This window comes from Panicum virgatum, chromosome 2N, assembly GCF_016808335.1.
Source record: "Panicum virgatum strain AP13 chromosome 2N, P.virgatum_v5, whole genome shotgun sequence".
NCBI lineage: Eukaryota > Viridiplantae > Streptophyta > Magnoliopsida > Poales > Poaceae > Panicum > Panicum virgatum.
The window spans coordinates 26,237,623-26,244,926 of record NC_053146.1 but is presented as its reverse complement, the minus strand read 5'-3'; the positions used below and the strand labels follow the sequence as shown (position 1 = coordinate 26,244,926).

The 7,304-nt window shown below is 46.3% G+C and overlaps 1 non-coding gene across 1 annotated transcript; it reads left to right on the top strand.

The window, feature by feature from the left end:
- Positions 1–6,733: 6,733 nt before the first annotated feature.
- LOC120663109 lies at positions 6,734–6,840 on the top strand. Its single transcript, XR_005670332.1, has one exon. It is a non-coding gene; the product is annotated as a small nucleolar RNA R71 (small nucleolar RNA).
- Positions 6,841–7,304: the final 464 nt, after the last annotated feature.

Genomic DNA, 7,304 nt, shown 5'->3' with positions numbered 1-7,304 from the left:
TTTCTCCATCCTATCCTTGTAGTAGTGTCCCTCTAGGTGTTCTCCGCCTAGTTGTATATTTAGAAAAGAGGAGGAGAGTGAGAGTAGAAGAGAGGAGGAGGAGCTGGGCTTGTCGGAATCTCCTCAGCTTTTGTACCTCTACGGATCTGCTTCAACTCGAGTTGCTTCCAGGCTATCTTCCGATATTTCTGAAATTATTATATGTCTAAATTCAGTTCTTGCTTTATTTCACTATCGGGAATTCCGCTCGACCGAGTGCTCTAGTCCAGGTACTGGGTTAGAGTAGTAATCATTAGCATAGACGTGGTGTCTAGGCTTGTGTTTACCTAAGTTTGTGACCAACCCCACGGATAGTTGTGGTAGTCCCGGAGGTGACAGCTCCGACCAGGCCTTTGTATTCCACCACGTTCGGGTTGGTGTTTTCGTAGGGCTATTGGCGGCCTAACACCGATCACCTTTTCCCAGTCTTTTCGAGGATCGGAAAGGTACCGTCGCTCCAAAGTAAGTGAAGTTTAGTGAGGCTGCCCCTTTAGCATCTGGTAACCTCAGGAATACCTTAGGAGACCCTCTCTTCCTACAAAAACGTCCATTCTACCTTCTCTTTGGATGACCTTGGCCCCTTTCTAGTTCACTTCTCGTTCCCCGTGGAAATTGATACCTTGGAATACTCCGGGTGAAAGCTACAGCGGTATCCGTGCGCTTGCGGATTTATCTGTTTGCGTTAACAAATACCAACAGTCCTACACGATACCCAAACATCGGGGAGTACCCTAACCGAGAAGCAGCTTCCCGGCGGACCAATAGGGTTGTCACCACCTGCGGTCTACCCCAGTCACACCATAGAGCACCATCATATCCGAAGGATCCCACATACCCAGGCACCATGCACGCATATGAGGTCAGTATCCTAGCACCCCGGGTCCCCCACCCTTCGGATGGACAGGTAAGGCAAGCCCGAAAGCACAACGAACCGATATCCTTATCCAGATCATCTGGTCTAAGCAAGCAACTAGTATAACTTGTTAAAGCACAGATCAAGGCTAAGCAAGCTACGAACATAGCACGATAACCAAGAACGAACTCAATATGAATAGCATAACGAAAGTCGGAATACAAAGCCATACCAGAGGCCGAGGATTGCTCGCCGACCCGAGGACGACTGGATTCGCTAAGGAGATGATGTACTAGCCTAGCTCCACTATCCTAAGGAGTACATGCCTAATTGCCCTTTAGAGGATAAGATCAGTTTTCCCGCCAAAACTCAGCCTGTTTGGCTGCCAGGTGGGGTCGGCCGAACCCCCCCTGCCGCCTCTGGCCACCGTCCTTCTCTGGTACACTGCCTGGTGGGTTCTGATGTCAGATGGTCGGTGCCGGGGCTTGGTTGGTCGGTTTGGTCTGGTTTGTGGGCCTCCTTTGCATGTGTTAAGCAGAACACGATCGTTTGCAATGTCTGTCTGCGTATTCGTCGTGTTTTCTTCTTATTCCGGACTTGTAATCCTGAAATCATAAATCTTCGAAAACAATTATGGAGCTAGGTTAGTGATACAAATATATGAGTAAGAGGTATAGTTTTCCTTCTTTTATGTGTATAGTTGATGGTCATAATTCGCACTTAACGACCGTCAACAACACCCCCAAGCTAGCCTTTTGCTCGTCCCGAGCAAAACAAGGCGCTCGTTGTGGATCAGGAGTTGCTACAATGTTGAATTTCCAACTCATACTTAGGCACAACCGGATGTTTCTTACCTTGATTTTGAATAAGTTGGCCATTGTTCTTACCTCTTACCTTACTCCTGTGGAGCTTATAGCTTCACCTCATCTTTGGCGGTTGAGTGTCAGAACAGTATCGTAGAGTGCTCATATTTCTTTCTCTTTAGTTCAACCGTCAATCTGGAGGTTTTGTAAAGTTTTTCAAAAGAAATTTATAAAGTTCCTCGGATGATCTCTCGGATTGCTCAATGTGTATGATTTCTTACCAAGGCTTTTTATTGTGCCTTACTTCCTCAACCTATCTCTAATGGCTGTTTTTGTGGAGCTGTAGGTATGAAGGATTTGAAGGCATACTTGCTTCTCATATTTTTGTTAAGTCAAAGACCGGATCCAAAGGAGAAACAAGTCATAAATCTTGATCAAGATGTGCAAGTGTGGATATTTTTGGTGGATGGTGTATGAACTCCTTTTGCATGCACCATCTCCCCTTTTTCTTTCTTTTTGGATAAGGGGCTATCTTTTCTTTTCTCTCTTTTTTCTTTGATATGCCTAAGCATGTGGCATACCTTCTTTGGGTATGCATCTTTTCCCTTTTTTTTGACATGCCGAAGCATGTGGCATATCTTCTTTGGGTATGCATCTCTTATTTTCTTTTTGCATAGCCCTATATCCTTGGCATATTTTTGAGAGAGAGTGGTGTCATACATGGACATGGAGTTTTATTTTGTGGATGGATATTTGCTTACTTCTAGTGTAGAAGCATAGCATGTGGTGGAAACATGTATGTGATCTTGATCATGGGAGTATGAAATGAATCGCACTAAGGGTCACAACAATTTGGCAAAACTCAATGAGATAACAAGTTGCATATGTGGAAGGTTTTGCAATGAACAACAACATATGGCTTTGGTTAGGAATTTCTTATCATCGAGGAACTTCATTATATTTTTGTTTTGTGTTTTCAAAATTAAAATACTCCGGATATCAAGCATCACATAAGAGAAGATCATAGCAATTCTACTTAACTATATCATAGCTCACAACAACTTAGATTTGGATCATGCTTTTTGCTACCCACAAGTTTCAAGTTTAAGGTTTGAACATTTCAAGCCACCAAACCCAAAACTAGGTAGAGCATAATGTTGTAACTAAGCATATGAAGGAAATTAACGGAGCAAATATTCATCATCTCAACAGGGAAAACTTACACCATGCTTACTACACATATTAAAAAGGAAAATATTTTTTGTGTTTTTCTAAGTTTTGCAAATTTTTATTTGTTTTTAGTTATGCAAATTTTTATGGATTTCATGCAAGGTTTTGAAAGCAGTAAAGATAAATGATACAAGTTATCTCTCGTGGGGGTCCTCCCCTAAGCTAGTTTCAGTCTTACTATGGCGGATCAGGGTTGAAACTCGTCCAGCGGCAGTATACCCTCCACTCCTCTTGTCGCTGCAACTGCAACTGCTCCATGTCATGGATTCTCTCGCCAGTGTGAAGCTGCCATGCTTGGGTAGTATCGATGTGTTGGTTCAGCATCTCTTGTAAGTTGTCACCCTGCACCCTGCAGCTCACCTAGCTGCTGGGTGACCGAAACCTCGGGACGAAGACGTCCATCTGATGAAGTTCGGGGCTCCACTGGAGCTAGAACAGGTGGACCGGTGGCTTGGTGCCTACCGTGTCCACTCCTCATTGCTGGCATTGTGCCATGACGAACCTCCGGCCTCATGCTGATGTGTATGATGTGGCTGCTGAGGTGGTGGTGTCGGCTCTGCCTCCCTTCTGGTCCTGCTTCTTGTCATCCTGCCAGGCAAACCAGAAGATCTATGCCAACGACCTCCTTCTCGTGGAACGAGAGGGATGGTTAGAAAATGGCAATTATATAAATGAAACTCTGCATTGGGCAGCGGAATTTCATTTGTATAGCCCAAGTAAAAGAAAATTAAAGAGTCATTCGGGCCTTTCTTGAGTGTGTGACCTTGGATCAAATAAGCCTCATCGATATACGTACGGTCGCCCTCAATTGAAGGAATAAAATTCCCCTCTAGGGCACCGATACGTGTAGAGATACGAGTAATCAAAGAAGTGCACTCAATAGGACTCGTCATCTTGAAATTCAAAAGCTATTGCTTAACCAAAGCTTGCGCGGGGGAGATTTTGATCTTGTTGACCATGGCATATAGAATGAGCAACTCATCGTTGCGCACGGGTCGGACATCATCTCTTGGAAAGAGAGTGATGGCTAACCATTTGTGCATCAACCGAAGAGTCGGAGTATGAATGTCGTTGCACCGAGGTGCAAACTTGCCATGGACAACTTGACCCGAAATCTGGCCCCAAAATTCATGACGATTAAAACCGCGGCAAGCATGATCGAGAGAAATCGGCCAGCGTTTGTTGAAATCGAGGTGGCCAGCAAAAGTTTTCCAAGAAAGCAAAAATTCTTTCCCGAAAAGTCGAAAATAAACCCCATTTTCCACCCCCCGAAGAGTGCAAAGAAATTGGATGGTGAGGAGTCGAGAACCATACTCCTCAACGGGAACGAAGTTGTCCCATCCAATTGCATGCCAAACGTTAGAGAAGTCTTCGTAGATACCTATTTTGATGAGGAGGTCCGGATGGAATGCTCGGGTGTGGACGAAGCTTCTATTCTTGAGGATGGCGTAGCCTTGTCGTTCACGATCATCTTGCAAGTCGAGGTACGGTGCATCTTCTACATCAATCTCTATGATCTCGGCTTGCGGTTCGGCTTGCATTTCTTTGTATTGTTCTTCTTCCTCGCAGTCCATCATGCTTGGTGTAGGCGTAGGTTCGGATGTGTACAAGCTTGAACCACCCTGAGAACGGGACGAACTTCCACCCGTCATCTTCTTGAATACGCCGGAGACCTTCCGCCCTATGCCTTTCATGATGGACAAAACACGTGCAACTCGAAACGGGTTACGTTAGTGAAACCGAGTTGAATGTTCTTACTCGTGAGTTGCTCCTTCTTTCTTGCAGCAAAGAAATGAGAGAGAGAGAGGTATCTTGAATTCAAATCTTGAGTAAAAATCCAATGAAAACCCGAGAGCAAAGTTTAAGAGAGTTTGAGAGGGAGTGAGTGAATGAGAGTTGAGTGTGAGAGCTCAAAACTTACCCCTCGGCCTCTATTTAAAGGGAGAATGGCCGGGCACCATTGGGAGAGACTAGGCTCAACGGCTAGTGACCGTTGGAAAAAGCTGGGCCTACTAGCCGTTGGCAGGGGGCCGGCCGACCCTAGGGTTCAGCCGAACCCTAGGTGGGCCCCCCTGCTGATAGCCATGGCCCACTGCCCTTCTAACCGTCATAAACTTTTTAGACTTTGGTGTCGGCCAAACTTTGCTTCGAAAAGATGTTTTTGGGTTTTTGTGAAAGTCATAAAAGGTGCTAGAAAAGTTTCTAGCATGCATGAGTGTTTTGAAAATTCAAATATGCAGTGGGAAAAATCGAAGAAAGTTGAGAAAAGCAAAATGGTGGAGAGTGGTTATGAGATACGTACCGATTTACCTTCGGCAAGGGCTTGTCGTTTCGAGTCTGATGAGCCGGACCTTTCTCTTGCTGTGTTTACCACTACTCGGCTCGTCCTGGAGAATTGGACGAGGACGAGCTTGTGACCTTACGCCACACCTTCTTTGCACGTCTTTTCTTGGATCGTGTGGTCGTAGGTCCTAGTGGTGGGGATTCTGGTGCTTCCCAAAGTGCCTGCCCTTCGTCGTCCTATTGGTTCAGGATACGCTGCTCTTCTCTTTGTTTGAATCTGAAGAACATGTTCTCCTTTCCGACGCGGAAACAGATTTCTCCTCTTCCTACGTCGATCCTCGCTCTGGCAGCCCTCAGGAATGGTCGCCCAAGGATGAGCTCAATTCCGAGGTCGCCCTCTCTGTTCATCACTATAAAGTCTACAAGGATGAAGGAGTCTCGCACGCGGACCAGGACATTCTTGGCTTTCCCTTTGGGATACCGTATTGTAGAGTCTGCGAGCTGCACCCACATGTATGTTGTTGAGAGAGCAGGGTATAAGAGTTTCTCATATATTACCATGGGCATAATGTTGACATTGGCCCCCATGTCGCAGAGCGCATGCTCATAGTATTGATCGAAGATTGAGCAGCTGATCATGGGGACCCCTGGATCTTTTTGAATTGCTGCTACCAGGCCATCCCAAGTGTCATTCTTCGGGGGATTGCACCTGCCTGCATGGTTAGTTCAAGAAGTCTGTCGGGGAAGGTGGCCCCACCTGGTAGACACCATATTCGCAGTTTCAACGGGAGATTCGGGTTGCCCCGGAATCTTTCCAGACTCAGAAACAGGAGCAGGAGCAGCGATTTGTGCAAGTTGTGTTTCTATCATTTTGCTGAAACTTAGTTGATTTTTAAGAGCAGAAGAAAGAGTTTCAACTTTTGCATTTATACCTTCTAAAATTTTATCATTGGCGGCAAACTTTTTGTTTAAAGATTCATTGATTTTAGCTTGACCAAAGACTAGATCTCTTAAGGAGGGTTGGTTCGAATTGAAATTCGAATTGAAATTTGAGTTATAGTTGTTACCTCCTTCTTGGAATGGTGGGCGTGCCTGACCCCAACCCTGGCCTCCTTGTGGACGGAACCCGGTGTTGTTATTATTGATGTAGGCTGCATCTTCTCGGGTTTCGGGGCAGTCATTACCCGAGTGTCCACCATCACCACAAACCTCGCACGTAAACTATGAGTTCATGGCATGGACGGGAACATGCATCTGTGGCCGGTTCCCTTCATCGAGTTTCTTTAGTAGGAGGTCCAGCTTGGTGGCGAGCATATCCGTCTCCTTGACGGTATGCATTCCACCCTTGGTTCTGGGCTGGGAACGCTCCTTGTTCCAGCCCTGGTTGGAGACCATCTTTTCAATCAAGGTTGTAGCCTTGGCGATTGTTAGGTCCAGATAGGCTCCTCCAGCAGCAGAATCAAGGTGGGCTCTGGATGTTGTCGTTAGCCCATTGTAGAAGCTTTGAAGCACGAGCCACTCATCCATCCCATGATGAGGACAGGCGAGTATGTATTCTAGCAGTCTCTCCCAAGCTTCTGGGATGGATTCCATCCCTGTCTGCTGGAAACTTGTAATTCTTCCGTGTAGGGCATTTGTTTTGCCCAATGGGAAGAATATGGCGAGGAACGCCGTGAAACATTTGTCCCACGTGCTGACAGCTTCCTTGTTCTGATAAAACCATTGTTTCGCCTTCCCCAGGAGGAAAAAAGGAAACAAGCGGAGCCTGATGGTATCAGCCGTAACGCCCCATATAGTTACAGTCTTGCATAACTCCAGAAAGATCTGGAGATGGGCGTTAGCGTCCTCATTCGACTTGCCACAGAATGGGCTTGCCTGCACCATGTTAATGAGGCTGGACTTCAGCTCAAAGTTCACGTTCCCAACATCAACATTGGGTCCAGTTGCCACATTGGCAGCTGAGGGGACGGAGAAGTCGCGGAGAGTCTTCTCAGCCATGGGTTCAGTGATTGTTGATGGTGCTTGGGAAGCTGGTACACTTGTCGACTGCGAGATCGGAGGAGGGACGACGCGAGGTCGGACCCTTCTCACGAGCT